Source organism: Ambystoma mexicanum, chromosome 10 (assembly GCF_040938575.1).
Source record: "Ambystoma mexicanum isolate Mex_15411 chromosome 10, UKY_AmexF1_1, whole genome shotgun sequence".
Lineage (NCBI taxonomy): Eukaryota > Metazoa > Chordata > Amphibia > Caudata > Ambystomatidae > Ambystoma > Ambystoma mexicanum.
The window spans coordinates 187560107-187582214 of NC_090932.1; positions in this window are offsets into that span (position 1 = coordinate 187560107).

Sequence of the window (22108 nt, forward strand, 5' to 3'; positions counted from 1 at the left end):
CACCTAGTGTGACTTTCACCATTTTCATGTGTCACATTGGTGTCACGATTGGGTAGTTTCGACGACCTCAAAAATTGTCTAAGGCATCCATCTCTTTTCAAAAAAAGAGAGGGATGGCTTAACAGTCGTCTTCCTCAGGACAGGACGAAAATGGTTGTAAAATATAGGAACAGCAATGGATTTATATGGTCAACGGAAAGGCATCTTGAAATTAGTCCTTGTGTCCTTCCATGACCAGATTCTTCTTTTATGTATGTATATAGTCCTTGTGTTCCTTCTTTATCCAGTTCTTCACTTTTGGAAATGGAAAAAAAAAACAACTCCTCCTGGGTACAAACACAGGAAAGAGTGGACCCCTCAGTGATGGGGTATTGTGGTGTCTTCATGGAGTGAAATTCACTTCATAGAAGAGAAGAATTCAATCTTGCTTCCACCAGCTAGATAGCTGCCGGCATGTTCACGGTAGAACAATACATCTGTTCCGCGGGGCACTCGCTTGCTCAGTCGCAAGCACCGGAATAAGGGACCATGTACGAGTCTGCGTGTGGTTTGTTCCGGCGGCCCTCACGTGTATCCCGAATGTTTGGAAGCCCAAATGTCCCTAAGCACCACACCAACCCACCACATATACACCAACACAACCCTCGACCATTTCCTTACACACCCCTGCGCCAGGCACCACAGACAATCGCATGCAATTTACATTACCATCCTGAAGCACACACGTTAACCACTGCTCCAGATAAATGTCAAAATACATAAAACACGCACACCACAGAGAGCCCTACCTTTTCAGACATGCACACATCAACGCTGCAATAAAAGCTGCCAAGTTTCGTCTACGTCTAGAGTAGTGCACTACCCCACCTCTTGGGCGTGCAGACACTGAAGTGCCAAAAGACCATGAAATGGCTAAAGATGTGCTTATACAAGACAGAAAAACATAATTACATAGCAAATAGTGGCCACTTCATGGAGTCAAATGCTTTGCCTGTATGGAGTTGCATTAATACCGCTGGTGTCTTTAAGAATGGGCTACATTGATTAGACTGATCACATTCCAGACATTATCTGTTCTGTGATTCCTTTTAATAAATGCTATTTGGTCTTTACATATTATTTTAGGCAGCATATGCTCCAGCTTCATGGCCAAGATCTTTGCATATATCTTCGCATCAATGTTGAAAAGTGCTATCGGGGTACAGGAGGAGCATACTGATCGATCCCTGCCAAGCTATGGAACAACAACTATCATGGTCTCCCTGAAAATGAGCACTACCTCTCCTGATCCTCCAAGAGGATTAAAAAGCTCTACCATGGCCCACAGAAGCTGTCTCTGACATTTCATTTAAAATAGGCCTGAGAACATCCTGCCTGTGTGACTTATTGGATTCCATCACACATAAATTCTTCTTTGGTAATGGACTCTCGAACACTTCTTTATCCCGGGGTGTTATCACCGGCATAGGTCTCTTATCAGTGAAACCTTAACTGATTGGTCCCATTCGCTCTTGGATGTGGCGAGCGCATTGTACAAGTACCAGAGGAGGCTCACTCTTTGCGTTGACATCTGAAATATGGTCTGTGTTAATCCTAACTCCCACCTTAAAAGCAAGGAGGTGGTCCTATTCACCTTTCATCTTAAAGTAGGTTTGTTTCACTATAAGAAAATTCATACTCTGCTTTGTTCACGAGGATTGCATTAAGATGGTTCCTTTCCTGGCAGTTTGAGGATATCTAAGCAATTTCTTAATCCCCTCTCGCTTTCTTCTTTGTCCAAATCTTTAATCTCATAAAATAGCTTCTCTACTTCCTCTATCTCGAGTCCTGCAAGAGTGGTAGCCTTGCCTATAAAGGAGACCCTTAAAATGGCTTTAAGGGTATCCTACGTAGTGCACAAATCTGTGATACAAGATTTGCTCTAGTCATGTTTTTAAGTGTATCAATTAAGTGGAATGACCCATCTTAGGGCTCCTTCTCTCTACCTCTCCCCTGCTAGCCTCTTTACTTTTCTCTCCAGCCTCCTTCCTCCTTCTGTTCCCTAACTCTGTTCAGTTTTTGCTGACTCATCGCCTGGTTCACCTCCAGAGCTTCACAGGTCCCAGGCTTCCCCGCAAGTCCTTGCACTTGCCTCTGGACTTTGCACTATGTTCAGCATTACTGAACTTCCAGTTCATGCTCCATGAGTGGGGCAACCTCTCTGCACTTATCCCAGGGCCATGCTGGACTGTGCACACTGACCGCCCCCTCCTCTCACCTCTGTCTGTTCACATACATGAGCTGAATGTTCTAGGACTAATATGTTAATTTGTCCTGTTTCCCCCCACCTTTGCGTCTGCCCTCCCCTGCCTGGTCACGACTGTAACACTTCATGCACTTGCACTAGGAGAAATGCCCTCAAGCCTAGAATGCTAGTTATTGTTGTTATTTCTGTTATTTCTGTTATTTTTGTTATATAATTCGGAAACGTCAGGGCCTAAGAATGATTACTGTATTCCCTTGCTCCCTTCCCGTCTCGAAGCATTTTGAAGTACTCCACTTGTGTATAAGCGCTGTGTTAATAAACAATTACAATAGGGACCGAGAAGGGAACATTGCAACTCATGTCTTGAACAGGAGTATGTTTGAATTCTCTCTCTTTTTGATTTCGTAAAGGTTAAAAGCGTATGATAAAGTTATTGCACCTTTTTAATAAATACATTTTTTTTAAAAAAGATACAGGATTTATTGAGTGTAAGAAATGTTTCTAGGTCTTTCCAAAAGAATCACAGGTCTTTCAGTAAGGACAGGCTTATACTAATATAATGTTATGGGGTCTATTGAAATGTCTCTCGTGGATTGCAAAAGTCTTACCTCCACCATAATGTGGTCAATATGTGAGTAGGTTTGGTAAATGAGTAGTAGGAGTAATCTGTATCTGTTGACTATGCTTCACACTGTGCTTTACACCATGATGTAACTTTCCCTATTGCCTCTTCACTAGTCCAGCTCTGCTTTGAAGTTAAGGTCCATGTCCAGTCCACTGTGTGAAAAACCTAAGGGGTTTTCCATTCCCACTCCCGGGGTATCTTCCAAACAGGTGGCCAGGGGAGGGCCATCGCTCTTGGATCCCGACTCTGGGGGCGGACTAGCGAGGGAGGATTACCTGGCTGCAGTGTCCCTTGGGATTGGGGAGGATTTACCCGAGGGTGAGACATGGTATCCCCCCCTTTCAAATAACCCCCTACCCGACATCCACTCAGTTTACTGTCATATCTATGGTTTGCCCATAGCCCTCAATGCTTCTCCCATCTTAATAACATTACAACATAACACCTACTTCTCTTTCTATGAATGTTCCTCTAATGAGGACAGGAGAAGTCAGGCACTTACCTACGATCATAAACAACTGAATCCAACTGAGAACCAAACTAAGTATAAAAGGTGGAACCTAGATTCACAAAGGGTACACGAAAAGCCAGGAAGGCATAGGCGAGTTCGAAAAGTAGAGCAGGAGAGATGGCGAGCAAAAGCTATTGAGAACCAGGCTTGAGATAACGGGATGCCGAGACACTACAAGACTGCAGGTTGACGCAGGCGAAAGCGTGGCAAGGGAGCTGTGTCTCCAAGAAGCCAAAAAGGTTTGTCAAAGTAAGCCGTGAAGCCAGTTAATCTCTCCGAACATTGTGCCAAGAGATTTCTCGTTTCCCAGGGACAGTGGAGCTGCCTAGGAAACTCTGAGGGGCAGGAGGGACGAGACTGTGACCTCGGATAAAAGAATTTATAAAGGAGGTGTTGTTAAAGTACAGCCGGTGAGTTCAAAGTGATGAGAGAGCCTGGTTCGTAACGAAGGAAATGATTAAATGATTACCAAGTAGCAAGCAAGGATACGCCTAAGAAGCGAGAAGCGTTGAAAGAAAGCTTTGATTATTTTGAACTGTAATGAAACAAAGTAACAGAGTGGTCCTGTGGAATACTACATTGTCGAAAATCTCTGTGAACTGCGAAAGTTAAACCAAGTATTGCTGAGGTGAAAAGCAAGTTGAATCAAGTTAATGGAAGCGAAAGCCGACGGGAAAGGCTGCGGAAGAGAATAGTGAGCAAAGCAAGATCCTGATGGGGATCGGATGAAACAGAACTGAGTGATTAAATGAATTGAGAAGAAAGTGGAACTTGTTGGGGTCCAAAGGAGCACATTTGAGATGGAGACAAGGAAGTAGAACTTGTCGTGGTGCTAGAAAAAGGAAGAAAAGACTCACAGAGTATAAGAAATACAATAACCAGAATGCAACAGTGTCAGAGTGATCAGGCATGGGTATAAGTAAAGCTCTGCCTTTTTTGAAAGTCTTCAACATAAACTGCATGAGTAAAGCAGAAAGATTGGGGAAGGGAACCATGTGTATCAAGATGATGAAATATTGTAATGTAAGATACTAAAGAGTTGAAAATAATGAGTAAAGAGGGTCTAAGCCCGGTGAGGAAAGCCAGAAAGATCCACCCAGGAACATTGTTAAAGTAGAACTGTGTTATGCTAGAAAGCATTGACTCATCAAGGGAAGCCTGAGGAAGAGAACATTGTTAAAACAGAACTGTGTTATAGTAGAGAGCATTGAATCAGGCCAAGGAAGCCTGAGAGGTACATCAAATGTGCCGAACAATAAAACTATTGAACTGCCTTTTTGTGAACTGATTGGAACAAACTGAAGTTATGGAGATCCCGGCTGACTTAAGCTTGGGGAGGGGAGTTGAGAAGAAACTCCATGACCATCCTGTTATTCTTTTGAGACACTTATATGCTTTATCCAATATAAATAAAGGTTTTCGAAACTTGTATCCTTGTGTCTGTGTCCACCTCTGAGAACCAGGCCTTTCTCGCAAATGTGAAGATTATATCCTTCCTGTGAAAGCTGTGAGTTTGACATGGCAGACACTGAAAAATATGTTTTTCCATTCATTAGGTGCAGACACTCCCGTTATTGAGGTTTCTCTTTACCGCTTACAACGAGGTAACAGCCCTCCTGGTCTGATTCTTCCTCGGGTACTAGGAAGTATACCTACACCTCTGTTCAGGTCTCATTCTGATGCAAACATTTGCAGTGGTAAAGGTTTGGATTGTGGTATTTTTAGTGTGATATCACAGTGTCACATAGAAGGATCCCTCCCCTTGGTGCAAATAGAGGGTACCAGGTCCCCTTCTCAAATTCTCCATGGTCCTATAAACATCCATCCTCAACTGTTGAAATGAAACCCCCATTCAGAGTTTCAGGGTGCAGAGGGTGATCCTGTGGCCACAGTTTGGAGCTGTGGCCACACTCTATGCCACTTTGGTCACTGTAAGTCGCTTTATTAAAGCTGCAACCAAAATCTATGCCAGTTTCGTGTGAGTGTAGTTACTGCAAATCCATTTAATGTAGCTGCAGCCACAATCTATGCCAGTGTGGTCATATTAAATGACTTTCATGAAGGTTTAGACACATTTTATACCAGATTTCCCAATATAGCACTTTGATGAGGTTGAAACAAACAATATAAGCCATCATTGTAACTTTAAATTACTTTTGATGATGCAGCCCCTTAACTCCCCAAACGCCTGGAAACATCATATATGCTGTGCACACACACATACACAGTCACACCCAAACCCACTCACATGTATACATGTGCGCACACATACACATTGAAAATCTTGTACACATACTGCAATACATTCACACTTGCATGCAAACATACACTTTTGTATTATTTACCCTCAAGTTCAATAACTCATGACACGCTGCAGCTTTCAATTCTTCATTTGATCCTAACATCTTTATAGCACCCCGCTTCACTTGCAACTTCATTGTGGGCTTGCACATGCTTCATGTCTCCTACTTAGGGAATTCGGGCTTGCTTCCTATTTTTCATGCAAGCAGGCCCAACTCACCTTAGAAAGAGGCCCAATTGTAAGTAAACAATAAAGATGGTTGAACAGCACACATCTTGGTGCTACTTGTGTATAGGCGCGTTATACATGCCATTCATATCATATCATATCATACTGGTGTCTCCCCATGTGACTGGACAGCATAAGGGAGCCCCCCTTGCTCTGATGGCTGCAAATCCAGATCTGCAGCAGTCCCTGCTATGCTAGTGGCCTTACTCATGAAACGAAGAGGTGAGCCCAGGATTTCAGGTCCAGTTTGGGCAGGGAGAACCAGGAAGACATAGTGCACCTAACCAGAGAGTGTGTTAGCCCAATCACTTTATTACCTACAGTGTAAAAGAGGCACAGTTTCTTCGATCATGGTGAGGAAAGTTTGGAGAGGGTTGGAGGTTGTGGACCAGAGCAGTGAAGAGCAAGGGGCTAGATTGGGAAGGATAGAGTAGGAAGGGAAGCTTGTGACTGAGGGGTGGCTGTCACGGTTTTCTCTCTTCACTCTCGTTCCCGCCACTTGGGGGCTTGATTTGGGGTTTATTTCCTGTTGGACTTTCCTTCTGAACCTTAGGAGACAGTGCTGTGGTGATTTGGGAGTGTTGAATCCTTATTTTCATTTTCACTTCCCTTCCAGATCCATTCCAGGCTTTTGGCAGACTGTATGCTGCTTTAATTAAAAGACTATACTTCCCAGGATGCCTGGCCCACTGCTTCATCTCCACCCTTTCCGGACAAGGTTTGGTGGCGGATAAGCAGCACCTGTGGTTGTCAGGTGTTAGCAAGCAGCCCACCTGAGGGGTGTGCTCGTTAGCCAGCTTTAAAAGCCTTGTATTGCTTCAGTCCAGCTCCAGTCATTGATGAAGTGTTTCTGTTTGTGACAGATCCCTTGTTCTTAGTTCTTTGCTTAGTGACTCGTTCCTAGTTTCTTATTGCGTGTTCCCTGGATTCCAAATTTAGTGTGCTTATTAGTATTTTCTGCTTCCTGGATTCCCTTTCTGTATTCCACTGTTTTGCCGTCAGCACTTTCCAGTGCCTTCCTTTTCATGTGCAGCCCAGTTTGTCTGCGTTCTTTCATCCTTTGACTTTGCCATATTCTGCAGTGTAACCTTGATACTGTAGGGACCCCTCATTTATAGATTTACTATTTTGTCCCTTTTTCCTTTCCTTTCCTGGGTGGGGAGGGAAATGTTTTGCCCTTGTAATTGTGTTTTCCCTGCTTCTGTTCCTTTACTTTCTCTTGGACTCTGTTCCTGGTTTTCCTTTGCACTTCTCCCTTTGTTTCGTATTCTTAGGTGTAGTGTGCTGTTGTAGCCAGCTCATGTGAATGCCTATGTTTTCCTCACTATTCTGTAATCACTATTCCTATTTGTTCCTTGTCACAAGTCTTATGTATTCAGTCCTCCTCCTTTTGCTGTTATAGCTTTGCTGGGTCCCTGTTTGATCAACAGGGTTTGTGGGCTTTGCTGACATTTCAGGTGTTTTTTCTCGTCCTCGTGAGTATTGTCTTTAAGTTACCTTATACAATACTATCAGGGGTGTTACCTCACAGATCCTGTTGTTGCTTGACCTGTATCTGGGCTTAGTGCTGACAACAGCAATTGTGGGTGAAGAGCTTGCCGACTTTCTTTGTATTCATAAGGAGCTTCTAAGTGCTTACTCCACATCCCCTTTCATATATTTGTATTCTTATAAAGTACTACTTGCACATCCTGGGTTTTAGTGTACATGTATTCTGGTTCCTGTGTGCATGTTGTTTGACACAAAGCTGTTCACTGTGTGATCGTGTGCACATCTCCCTTTCCATATTCACTGCCATTGCCCTCTCATGACAGTGGCAGGAAAAGGAGAACACAGTAAGCAAAAGAGTGAAAGAGCAGGACGCAGCAGGGATATCTTGGTTTAGTAGGAGAGAGTAAATTGGCAGCAAGAGATGGAGAGAAGAAGGAAATAAATACTAACAGCAAGTTGCTTATTTAGGAGGAGCAGAGGAGGTTGGAGGAGAGAATGGGGGGAGGAAAGAAGGGAGGGTGCAGGGGAGAGTGGCGTTGTAGGAGAGACTGAGGAGGACAAAGAAGGAAGAAGGGTTATATCAGAGTCGTTGGAGAGGGAAAAGTGGACAGGGAGGAAGAGAAGCTGAGGAAAAGGCCAATATCACCAGTGTCAAAGCGAGTTTTCAGACAACAGAAGGTTTTGAAAAGTGAAGGCCAGGAATAAGACCCAGCAGTGGGCGAAACAAGGCTGCCATGAAGCAGAGGGAGATCTAGGGGAAATGGTGGAGCCATTGGGGACCAACCAGTGGAGAAGCCAAGGCTCTAGGGCTGACACATTAGAAAACCTTGTGGACCTGGGGCAACCTTACAGACCCTGGGAAATCAGAGTGAGGCTAGCCAGAAGCCTACAGAGGCTGAATCTCGTAGAAGCAGAAAGACCATTGAGGACAATAAAGTACCTCGCCAACCCAACAAATGAGACATTAAATGATAACCAAGTGTAGCTGGCTGGTAACACCCAAATCCGGTGGGAATAGAAAGTCCATCAACAAAAATAAACAAACTTTCCCAAAGATCACTGATCCAGGAGGACTGCATCAACTGGTCCAAGAAGGTAGCTAAAGCCCAGGAGATCCACCACTCATGAACAATGGTCACATGAACAATGGTCAACGGACACCAACATGTAAAGTGCTTCATCATTGAAAGATCTCGCAAAAAGGCACACCAACACAAACACTGGGTGACTGTGTTATGGACCTTGCCATTTAATATAAATATTTGATAAACATTTAATTTAAACTCTAACTCAAGGTGATGACCCTATCAGAGCCTAACCTAGAGCTTGTGAACCCCCACGATCAAATCTGATTACAAGGCTCATTCTGTTTTAGGATATTTATCCACGATCAGTTATCCTTTCTCCAACCCTGTTTGTGTTTTTTTAAGGAATCAACCTTTATTACTTGAAACCTAAAGCGAATAAACAATTTTCAGAGTTTCCCTCACTGCATCACACTGACCTCAAAAGATGCGTCTCCCGGAGGGATACTGGGTCTGTCTTTTATTTCTTCATCATATGTTTAAGTCACAGTTTTTATTGGATGAGTTGAAGTCTCTCATGTAAATTAGGCAATTTTCATAATCTAGCATGCTGAGTACTTGTTTATGATGCTGTAGCACTTTTGATTGACCTGCTGCTCATGTCTCTTGTAGAAAAACAAGTGAAACATCTCCCGAATAACTCCCTTTTGACCCATACTCTGCAATGCCGAGTTGTCAGAAGAGAAGACCTCCCATCACCAGAACGCATAAACGCACCAGTAAAGCACAATGAGCAGTTATGTAGGCCTTGACACAATAAAAAACGTCAAATACATTTGTGGAACAGAAAAGACACGCAGGAGAAAAACAGCAATTGCTAACAACTCTAATTGTGATCAAAAGCATATAAATTGGGGTTGGCAGGTACATATTCAGACATCTAAATTGAATGTAACACTGCTCAAGGATAGTATCTTGAACTGGGGCTGGTACCTGATTACACAGGTGGCCCACTCATAGAAGTTATTTTGCACTAAAACCACCCTCCTTCTCCCCCCCATTGGGCTACAGATCTGAAACTGTTCCCCAATGAACCAAGTGGAAATCAAATTCACCACGTCCTTTTTTTGGCTGCTCCTTAAGTCTTCCTTGTATGAATCTAGTCTCCTCCTTCTTTCTTGGGGCATTTGTCCAACCACAGTAATCCGTGTGATGTGTCTTAGAGCTTTCATTGTGCTGACATGCTCTAACTTCTGCAGGATCTGCGATATGCCTCATCTATTTGCGACTATTTCCTTTTTACATAAACAGCAATCCAAACAGGACGGTCCATCTATATTTCAACTCCTTATTCTCTGTGATCGTCCAAAAGTCTATTCTCTTCCGTAATGTGGTGGGCAGTATGTCTTTGAAGATTGATATAGTCTTTCCTTGAAAGGCTATTATGCCTAGATCTATTGCCATGCACTGTATCTGTCCCTGTGTGTATGTTGTGACAGACAGCTCAATAATCACTCTGTGTTACAGCCACAGACCAAAGGTTTTTATTTTTCTCTTTGCAGGCCCTAGGGCTGTCCCTCTCTCATCTGTTATGACCCTCTGCCCTAACCCAGGTGTCTGTTAGCCCCGGTTAGTGTTACTGAATGTTGACTCCTACTGTCTAAATATTGGCTTGTGCTAGGGATGATTACATAAATGCTGCCTATCTAAATTCCCTCAGGGACTTCCTAACTGTCCATTCTCTATGCAGTTGTTAATGATCTAATGGACTTTGGGATCGTGCCTTACAAATACTTTGTTCGATTCAGGCTTTGTCTAACACACTCACACTCATGTCACCCTTTACTACTCTTTCCTCTGGTCCACACTGACACATTCCTCCCACTGCCACTTCTGTCCCTTCGATGTTCTCACACCTCCTAGGTCTTACCTCCCCCCCTTTGATGTTAGATCTCCTTCCACTTCTACTGCTGCCTCTTTCTCTGCTGGTCGCTTGCTCCATCTCCACCTCTGACCTCACCCAAAAAAAACACTTCCTGCTACCTTTCCACTGCTTAAATCCACATCCCTCTCCTGAGATTGGATAATTCTCCCTGGCCAATCTGGCCCTGTCTTCCCCACCCAGGGTGTGCATTTTTACTGAAAAGTGATAACGAGGGGGCTAAGACCTGCCCACTTTAACCACACGGGCATACCACATATCAAAGATGGCAGCATTAACTGAAATAGAGGAATGTTTCCAACTTAATGAGGGATCAGTGAATAGCCAGGCTACGTTATGGGAAACGTTTAAGGTATGGGTTCGGGGGGCCATCATGGCCAAATCCACTGGGCTGTTGAGATCTGTCAGGAGAGAGTTAGACACAGCGGAAGCAAAACTTGAACTATTGGAATTAGAATACTGCACCACATACAGTATAGAAACCCTCGCAGATATACATATAACACTGGGAGAATTCAATAGATTAGCTGATCGTGAAATCCAGTATATGGCCGCCCCAGCACGTGATCGAAGATATGGGGAAAGCAACAAGGCTGGGAGATTTCTGGCTCAGATGCTCAGAGCTGAAAACCATCACTGCCCCATTACCAGTGTACGGACACCCCAAGGGACGATGGTAAACCGAGATCAAGATATTAATGACACCTTTGCTGAATTCTATAAAACCCTATATTCCAATCGTGACACTAAGTCAAAGGATGAGATTGCCAACTACTTACACACATTAGATCTCCCAACGCTCACCCTGGAAACAAGAATGATACTGGACACTCCCATTACAGTAGATGAAATCACTGAGGCAATCAAAGCTTTAACTTCAGGCAGAGCCCCGGGATCAGACAGTCTAGGACCCGAATTGTACAAGGAATTCCGAGATAAACTGGCCCCAATTCTACTGAAAGTTTGGGAAGAAGCCATGGAGCGGGGAACACTACCAGAATCCATGTGCGCAGCAGTAATAACAGTGCTCCTTAAACCCCGCCGACCAGCGCAGGACATGGGCTCATATAGGCCACTATCGCTCATTAATACAGACACGCAAAGGTCTTTGCAAAAATTCTCGCAACTAGAATGCTGCCCTACATGCCCATATTAGTCCACCCGGACCAAGCCGGCTTCATACCAAGTAGATCTACAGCCCTAAATCTGCGGTGACTCTTTGGAGTCATGGCACAATTAAACCCGAAAGCAAACGTGGCCACCCTTCATACCAACCAGATCTACAGCCCTAAATCTGCGGTGACTCTTTGGAGTCATGGCACAATTAAACCCGAAAGCAAACGTGGCCATTGCGGCGCTGGACGCCGAAAAGGCCTTCGACTCCGTCTTCTGGACTTACCTGTTTTTGGTCCTCCAGAGGTTCAGTCTAGGCCAATATTTTGTTAAATGCATCTGTTTACTCTATACGTACCCAAGTGCGAGGGTGCTAACTAATAGTATTTTGTCACCTTCCTTCTTACTGAACAGAGGCACCAGGCAGGGATGCCCCTTCACCCCCATTCTATTTGCTTTAACAATAGAACCCATGGCTGGATTCGTTGCGGCAAAACCAAGCACACAGAGCACTCAGAATGACCGGAACCCCGCAAATAATATCCCTTTACGCAGACAATACCCTATTATATATCAGAGGTCCGGCAGAAAACCTGGGGCCCATCATGGCGGATATAGAGGTGTTTTCCAATTACTCGGGATACAAAATGAATGTCTCTAAATCCGAACTGCTCCTTCTCGAACCCCAACACCAAAGATGTGTCCAACAGAAATGGGTTCAAATGGTCCCCCGTACATGTCCGCTATCTGGGAATAATGATATCTAGGGATAAAAATACACTGTACTCTGAGAACTATGGGGAATTACTACAATCTCTTTCCATCAAGCTACAATTATGGACTAAATTACCTATCTCGTTATACGGACGAATAGCACTCCTTAAAATGATAGTTCTCCCCAAATTATTGTACTACTTTTGTAATATCCTGATTTGGCCGGGTAGAGACTTCTTCATAAAACTTAAGACATTAACCACCTCTTTCGTATGGGGTGGCAAAACATCCAGGCTTGAGTGGGCCAAAATGACGGAGCCATTTTTAAAGGTGGTATATCGGCGCCGGACGTTGAGCTATATTATTTAGCATCACAGGCACACTTCGCAAGGCACTGGTTCGACCCAGGTGATACAGCAGCACACACCCCCCCTGGAAAAATATGCCACCTCCCCGATGGATTTACGGTCCATCATGTTTGACCCCAAGCTCAGGGACTCCTGCGAGTATGACCCCGTTAGCACTACCACACATGCTTGGTTTAGGATATATAAAAGAATCGGTCTCACGACCCCATATGATCCAGAGATATCGCTATGGATCTTCCCTGGCATAGCACGCACATTCGATAAAGCAATACAAAGGGCATGGGACCCAAACAAACATTTAAAAATGCGTAATATGTTCCCGGATAGCATGTTTTGTGAGCTGGGAGATTTTGTTGAGGCAGTGGGTGGGAGACATCTCATGCGTTTCCAGTTCTACCGAATGAAAACTGAGTTTGCCGCCAAATTCCCGGCGGAACCCCCTACTCACGAATGTGTCAGTGTAATGACAGCAACGGATGGTCATGGGAAAGGTATCTCTCTACTGTACAACTTGGTCCAGACCCACTCCAAATCATGCAATAGCATCAAAGAGGCTTTGGAACGGGACCTGGGAGTAGAACTGGGCGAAACTAGCTGGCTGCGCTGTTGTCAACTCACAAAAGGTGTCTCCATGAATTCGGGCCTGAGACTAATCCAATTTAAGGTACTCAATCAACTCCATTACACACCCGCCAAGCTAGCTAAGTTTGTAGTTGGCCACACAGGCAAATGTCCCAAATGCGACGCACATGGGGAAGATGCATTTCATATGTACTGGGCATGCCCCTTGGTAACCCAATTCTGGGGGAAGTGGCGGAGATCCTAGAAGATATCACCGAGATCCCAGCCACACTTTCCCCACTGAAATATCTGTTTGGAGATATTGGCAAGGTGCCCGAGACCACCAGGCGGTTGTTTAATATTGCATGTGTCGTAGCTAAGTGAAACATTCTGAAATGCTGGAAATCCGCAGAAGCTCCCAAAAGAGAAAACTTTCTGAAAGACGTGTCAATGATAAATGAATGTGAGGAACAATTTGTTGTAACTGTACCATCGACTTGTCGACCCAAGGACATATGGACTCTCTTCCGCCTTTACCTGTGTAACATGCTCCCTGAAGAAGACAATACTGCATTGTCGCCCACCTAATTGATTTTGAATTTGTAATGTAACAATGCATAGATCAATACTAACTGCCATGATGCTACCCTACCAACTACTTTGAAATATGTGTTTGGTGTAACTCTCTTTGAAAAATAAAATAAAAACATTAATAAATAAAGATGGCAGCATTAGAAGGTCAATGTTTATGTTTTGGGAACTGGTTTCCTCAGGTCTTTGGGTAAGTCTGTTAAAAGGATAGTGTCTCCCCTCTTTGTCCCTGGTGGTCTAGGGGAGCGGCAAGATAATGTTTGCTGTCTGGGAGCTCTGCAGAGTTGCCACTCATTAAGGCAGGTGGCCTGGGAAGGCCAATATACAGGTCCATTTTCCGGGACCCAGCTCTGTAACGTCTCCCGTTAAGTCTTTTACAGGAGGGTGTGTCCTCCTCCCCTCTGGATCCCTGTTCTTCTAGGGGATCGTGGAGCTGCTGTGCGAGCTTGCCTGTGCATTCCGGCAGCTCTGCAAGTTCTGCTGTGATGCTGCATATGGAAGAGGCCTTTCTCTCTTCTGGCTTGACAGTACCAACATCTCAGGTGTATGTGGGCAGCAGTGCCTCGGTTTCTAGTTCCCCGTACCACTCTCTCTCTCTCTGTGCAGCCAATCTCTGCCCCGGCTAGGCGATGTCACTATATATGACACGGGAGCTCTGTAAACAGAAAGACACTGACTGGCAAGTATTTTTTCTGAGAGTAAAGCCTGGAGATGATGGTCTACATACAAACACTTGAACATCTTGTCCCAACCAGCTACAGACCCATCTTAAACAACCGCTTTATAGCTAAATTAGCTGACTCAGCAACATACTCCCAACTAATCCTCTTCTCAGAATCTGGCTTCTTTTTTTTGTTCCTTTTTTTGTGTGTAATTGTGACATTCGACAATTTTGATAAAATTAGTGTATCGTTGGCTAGATGTTCCTATGGGTTAGGAGTTCGCCATTGGTGTCGGTTGTCGTTCAATCTATTAATAAGATCTGCCTTTTTCTTTTGTTTTTTGCACCAAAATCTGGCTAGTTTTCTGGTTGTGGCCTGTTGTCTATTGAGTTTTTTGCTTTGCCCTCAAGGTCAAGACTCTGTAGGATATTTGTTGTTGCAATGATTAGGCTTGTGTTCTCACCACACATCATCCTGTTCCTGTTCGAATATGTTTGACTCTTGCCAGTGATGTTTAAGGTAAGTACTTCTTGAATTGGCTTTTCCTGGGCACGACAGTAAGAGATGTCGCACATTCTTGACTTGGTTTACGTCCTTGCAGTAGCAACACTTGTTTCTAGAGGATTGCCTTCTGATGGCTAGCACCTCATTGGTTTTCAGGATGTTCAATCTCGCTCTTAGAAATATTATGCGCAGTACTTTGTCAGGAAACTTCTTCAGATATTTTGGGACCTTGTCCACTTTGTGCATAATCATGGTCAAGTGAGTGGTCAAGTGAGTGGTCAATTTGTATTTGTTCAATTTTTCCAATGTCTCGACCCAATCCCAGATTCCTGTGAGCTTCAGATGGTCATGAGTTGGTCCGTGTTTTTGTTGAACCATGATGTCAACATCTGGTTTTTCCCACTCACCATTTCATTATGGATAATCTCCAGAATTTTTGGATGAGGTTTTCTTTGGATTTTCCAGAGGAATAGGAGACTGTTTCTGTCTAGCACGGATTTCAGTGAAGACAGGCTAAGTTCCGTTCTGATTACGGCCACAGGAGTTGAAGTTGGTAATTTTATGACCTTGCGCCAGAAAAGGCCCTCCAGTTTGTTCCAGAGTGTGACAGGGAGTTGTGGCATCACTTCTGCACCATAGGTGATTGCCAGTATAACGTTGGCTTTATAGAAGTTAATCACTGTCAGAAGAGAGAATTTGCCGAATTTCCTGTCGAGGAATGACGCTTGCGTTGCTAATGTGATGATTCTCGCGTGGAGAGATTCCTGCATTGACATTTCAACTCTGCTTTGATTGATTGATTTTGACTCCCATATAGGTGAAGTTGGTTACTGTTTCCATCCTTTTGGAGTCAATGTGCCAGTGTAGGTTTTCCATCTTTTTTGATGTCTTCTCTATAATCATGACCTTAGTTTTCTTTGTGTTTATGTCCAGATCATTTACTTTTAAATATGACAGGAGGCTATTTAACTGACACTGTAATCCAATTGCTGTCTGGTATTAGAGAATGTTGTTGTCCACGTAGAGAATCCTTGTGATCTGTGACTCTCCTATGGTCACCGGGAAGGAGCGAGTGTCATTTTCGATATCTTCTAAGCTGGCGCCAGGGGGAACCCCTGTTTTACCCCTCTGTTGGTCTCTATGGGGTTGGACAGGTGGCCTGCTGCATTAAAGGTGTTCTGATAAATGCCTAACTTTCCCTAACCTAACAGAGAGGTTCCTGCCTAGCAAACTAAAACTAAATAAAAAGGACCTAGTGTCAAAAAATACCTCTGGCCCTCACACTAATATATATGACCAAATTATACAAGGAAATATGGCTGACTTTTAGTTAAAAAAACAATCTTGTAATTCAAATTCAAATGTTCATGAAAGTAGTCCTTGTGACCATGGTTGTATTCCCTTCCCCTAGATCAATTCAGGAATACTAGATTATAGTTCTGTTTCAACAAAGTTCTGTTCAAAGAAATAGAAAAGTATTTTTCTACCACAAAGTCTTTCTTGAAGAAACAACAGATATCCTTTTTACCACAGCTGGTTGATAGTTCCAACAACACAATATCCTTTACAATGTCCCTCTTGCAAGGATGATTGACTTTCTCCCAAAACACAGGTTCCAAAACCAAAGATAAGTATCATGTTTTCATAAAATACTTTCTTCAAAAGAAACTTCATGTCAAGAGAGCATGTCACTCTTTCTCAATACTTCTTCTTATCAAGATAACATGTTGCTCTTTTGTCAGGATAGCAACAAAACAACGTACCCTAGCAATATACTTCTTCTCAACAAATGATCAAGCAGACAGGTTCTCTCATTCAACAAAGATTCTGTGCACAATTCTTTCTGCTAAAAAGATATCAAAAAGCCATCTTTCTCCTTGTCCACTCACCTGCCAAGACTAACTACTAAAAGCCCTTTTCTGGTATACTTGCCTGCCAGGAAGAAAACTCCTACCACTAACTTCAAACGTGTTGGTTTGATTCCAGTATTCTCCACACTAGTCTTTTGATGTGGTTTCACAATTTCTTGACTGTTGGCAATGTGAGTTATACAAGACATAAAATAAGCAGTGTTGCATAGCAATTTGCTATGCAATTCTGTAGGTTTGCTAATCAAATGGACACTTGCGTAGCAAAGTTAGCTATTTAAGTTGCTCTCTTCAATGAAAGCACAGCTCGCCCTGCATTCCTCGCTTGCCCTCAGTGCTCTCTTCACCCTCTTTTCTCTGTTCACTTTAAGTGCTAATGGAGAGAAAGTACAGCAGCATTAATTTCCTCCACTCGTGCCAAAGGCATGTGTGGGCGTGCTAGGCAAGAATTATTTTCTTTTTCAAATAATTGCAAACCAGAAGTAATCATGATAATACTTTCATTAAGCTTTCTATATACTGTCTGGCAAAGACCAGTATGTACCAACTTTATATTTTTTTAAAAAAGACAGTCATGCAATTCTATTCCTTGAAATGTAAGTTGTTACATAATGCATAATTACAGTATTTATACTGTAAAACACTGCATAATCTCCATGCTTTACAGTGATGTTTAGGTTAGTGTATCTAAATTTCATAGTGTCAACTATAATTCTTTTTCTGGGGAAGATGCATCATTGATGAATGAACACTTTTGAAAATGTACATGATCAAATGCCTTTGATGGCAAACCTAGTTCTGTAGCCTGCAGGTTGCACACATCTTATAGTGCTCAACCCATACTCCATGAAATTCTATATTATTTTTACCCTGTTGCTTTATACCAGGTACCCTGAAAGTGAGATGACCACCAACTACAACATTCTAAATAGTTTGCCCAGTTCCCTGCCTGCTACGCAATGCACTGTTAGTCTCTTTCTTTCCTCTTACATAATGAAAACGCAAAGCATACTAGATGCTTCTGCAAAGTAGTGATCAATAGTTCCATCCAGTCTGTACATCTACAGATATAATGCAATACCAAACACTGTAAGCCTGCAGAGCTCGCTTTGCTTTGGATTATGATTGTATTATATATTACCCCCTGCAGGAGACAGCTGACCAAATTGTTTTCAGAGCCTTTTTATGATATCTATTAATTTGTGTCCATTCATGTAGCTATCCTTTTACATTTTACAGAAACTCATATGTCTCGCAAAGTCTTTTCGACCGCTCGCATAGCGAGTAGATTTTATAAAGGGCGAGTAGTATTTGCAAGAGTCGTTTGAAACTTATTTAAGCATCTACTTTGTAGTAAATGTCAAATACAATTTTCACTGTGCATGGCTTGCCTCTGGGTGGCAGCAGTTTGCCAAACATAAAGTGGGTTTGTAGTGACATGCAACATTTTACAGAAATCGCATTTTAAATGTGTTGTCCTCTGTTGCTATGGGTCGAGTGCATTTCTCTTAGGTTGAATAGGTAAACTAAGTTACCTGACTTGCAGTGCTAGCTGAAGTTGAAAGAATTTGCAAGGCCTGACACCTCTCACTAATGTCTTATTTCAGCATTGGTACACAAAACTGCTGTATTGTTGCTCATTTCATGTCTTGGGTATAAATAACTTCTGGTGACATTAACAATTTTAGTACAAACTTGCTAATCAAATGGGTACGTTTGCTAATCAAAAACCTTTTAATTAGCAAACTCTGCTAATCAATTTTTGAAAACTAATTTATGCCTTGGATATACGCTTTTCCAAAACTATATCTCCTAAAAGGGAATTTAAGCATTGGTTGTTTTATTAAGGGTCTCTCACAACCTCTTGGCTGTTGGTAATGCTGGTTATGAACGTTTCCCAGGGGTTGTCCTGATCATTATGCCTGTAGCCTCTTGGTTATAGGCAATGTTGGTTGTAGGTTTTCCCTCCTGGTTATTTGCCCAAAGTCTTTTGATAGTCTCTTGGTTGCAGCTAATGCTGGTTGCAACCTTTCCCTTTTTGCAGTTTGCCCAAAGTCTTTTGACAGCCTCTCTAATTGGAAATGACTAGACCGCAACTTTGAATATTCACACTTCTGAGACCCCATTGCCTCTGAGTTCCTCCTCTTCGTCGCAGTACCTTTGGCATTATCAGAATCGAAGTCCATAGGAGAATGAGTGATATTAAGTTGTTCTCTTTTATTTTCAATTAAATTAGATTTTTCTATAGACTGAGAGTTAACAGAGTATGGGGAGCCTGGGTAAAGAGTCTGCAATGTCACATTACAGTGAGAGATTCTATTTAGGATAGAATCACAACAACTCAAGGTTTTCCTCTTTAACTTCTGAACCTCTAAAGTACCAACTAGGATATGTTTAACTGGTTCTTTCAAACAGGTTCCTTGGCGGCTCTGTTGAGCAGCCGAAGAAAATGGCCGCCTTAATGTGTAGCTCCGATCCCACCTGAAATCCTTGAACTCATTAATCCTTCACAGTACCCAACCCAATGCTAAAACTACTGGCGAGCAGAGATGACAACTTTGTGCACAGTTGGTCACATTGTAAGACTCTGAATCCATTTCTAGACTGTGCTACAACTGATTGAAAACTGACCCCGGAAAGCGCGAGTAGAGACTGCTGCTGCAATGCATGAGAAGGAGGAGCCGAGGCTTACAACTGCAGCTGGAGCCGTGCACGGAGATAACGGTGCGCGCAGTCAATGCGGATACTTTGTGCCCCGATAACCTTGTGGGCTGTGGAGGGTGCATGAGGAATTATGTGGCGGGCTGTAACCCCTCGGGCGGCAACGACTACTTCCTCAGCCGAGACATTCAGCATGGCAGTGTGAGCGGAGTAAGGCGCTGTGGTACGGGCCGTGCCCGCCTGCAGTCAGGGACGGATGTCATCCCTGGGGAGACCCATTGCAGAGGTGATATGTTTTTGCAGTGAGCCAAGAAGGTGAATGTGGCAAGCTGGGCTGTCCCAGAGGGGAGAGAGCGCAGTTGCAGCCGGCGACTGACTCTCAAGCCCTGGGGAGTAGACGGCGAGGCCGCCCTCCTCTGCACCATCGTAAGTACTGTAATAATATATCTGCCCTCTGTGACGTGGAAGGTGTCGAGCGTGGGGTCCCAGGCAGACCATAACCACAAGCGTTTGTACACACCAGATGAATGTACACGCCCTGTTGTACCATGCTGACTCTGTTCTGTGTGAGAGTGAGCCGCTCCGGATATTGAAAGCTCCACAATTCCATCGGAGCGTTAACACAAATACATATACTGGATCCCTGCATCATTAATCCTGCGAACGCCCTGCACCCGAGGGGGCACATATAGCGATTGACGTTGGTGGTACTTACAGGTGATAAGCACACCAGGCACCATAGTAATTGGTGCGTGAACTGGGGAAAACAGTTGTGGCATACGCTCACTATAAGGAACCCTATCTGCTCTCTGAACAGCTGACAAGTCCGGACCTAGCGAGGATAGCCACATTTGAGTCGGGCAGATTGCCGATGTTGGTGTGACCTTGCAAGAAAGACTGTTGACAAAGCATAACAGCAGCCTGGCGGACTAGCACTGATCCGTGCTTGACTCACGTAGTAACAAAGGGGGAGAGGTGGACTGATACTATTGGGGGAGGAAGATTGCCTGAGAGGATGGTGTAATCAAGTGGGTAGTCGGACCACTTCAACAGATCGGATGGTTAATGAGGGAGTTCCAAATGGTAGGTGCTTGGACTGAGAGGGAGGAACCTCCCATGCAGGGTGATTTTTGTCACTGGAATGACTATAAGAAGTGCTCAGCCAGATCTGAGGTTTCTGTTAAGCCTGCAGCATGCAAATGTATGCTGCAGGTATTCCAGTCCTATGTTGTAGTAGGCTCGATGGGGGATGCACATCGCCTTGAAAAAGGATTGCCATCCAATCGGAAGCCAGTGAAGGACATGGAGGACGGGGGAGATGTGTTCTCCTGGGCCTAGGGCTCGCAGGAGCCTTGTGGCAGTGTTTTGTACTCGTCTGAGCTTTCTTAGCTGTGATGCTGCGACCCCTAGGTAAAGGGTGTTTGCATATTCTAGGCATGAAAGGATGATAGCTACGATTGAAATGACACTGTGGGATGGTCAGGTAAGGAAAGAGGTGGCGCAGGATGCGTATGTGTAGGTAACAGGACTTTACCACAGAATTGATGTGATGTGATAGCATCAAGTCCGTGTCCATCAAGAATATTTTACTGTGTTGGTAGTGGGGTGGAGGGGGGCCTAGGGAGAGTGGCCAGGGGGTGGGTTGAGGGAAGAGTGTGGTGTTCCCACAAAGCAAGACTTTAGTTTTGCATGGGTTGAGTAGGAGGTGGTTGGCCATCATCCAGTGTTCGATCTCTGAGAGGCAGGCTGTGAGATCGGGGGACATAGATGCAGGGTTGTTTGGAATTCTGAAGATGATTTGGGTGTCATCTGTGCAATTGTTGCATAATAGATCATGGGATTGAATGAGTGCAAGTAGTAGGCTCAGGCAGATGCTAAAGAAGAACAGAGCAGGAGAGGCGCCCTGCGGCGCTCCATCTGCGAGGGGACAGGGAGCCGAGGATAACGGGTGCATGTGTACTATTTGCGATCTGTTGGAGAAGAAGGAGCATATCAAATTCAGAGCAGTATCCTTGATGCTGAGGATGTTGTGATGAATTCTGTGGAGTCATCACTAAATCCCAGCCTAAAGTCTCCTCCCATATGGCCAGGGAAAGGCTGACGCTACCTGATCCTAACCCTGGGGTGGTATCAGGGGGAAGGATCACATGGGAGGAGACGGCTATCAAGGGGAAGTGGTGACTCCACTAGGAGAGTCGCGGAATTCATCTTCTGAAGATGAGGAGGAAATCCTTCCCATATAGTTAATAGCATGCTATCAATGTTCCAATGCCTCTAATAGCAGGGTTCAAGGAACCTGTTTTTAAAAAATAACTTTATTTAGTTTGATTGCATTTGGGTTACAGTTAGACAGTTAGATCCAACATTTACATTTATCCAGTACATTAGCAATGTATTGCACCCCTCAGTCATTTCAGACCCTCTCCGTATCTGTACCTTCCAACTGGACAGACATCACATTGCATCATATGTTTCTTGATACAGCATTTCAATGGATTCGATGTAACTTTATTCCTTATTTATATATTCCCGGTATGGCCCCCAAATATCCTTTGTTCTGCACATTGTTGGAACAGAGCACACATATCCCTCCTCCCTTTCATTTGCAAAGGTCAGTTCTCTAAACCAATCTTGTATTGCCGGTGCAAGGTTTGTTTTCCATTTTAATAAAATACATTTTTTAGCCATGATGCACCC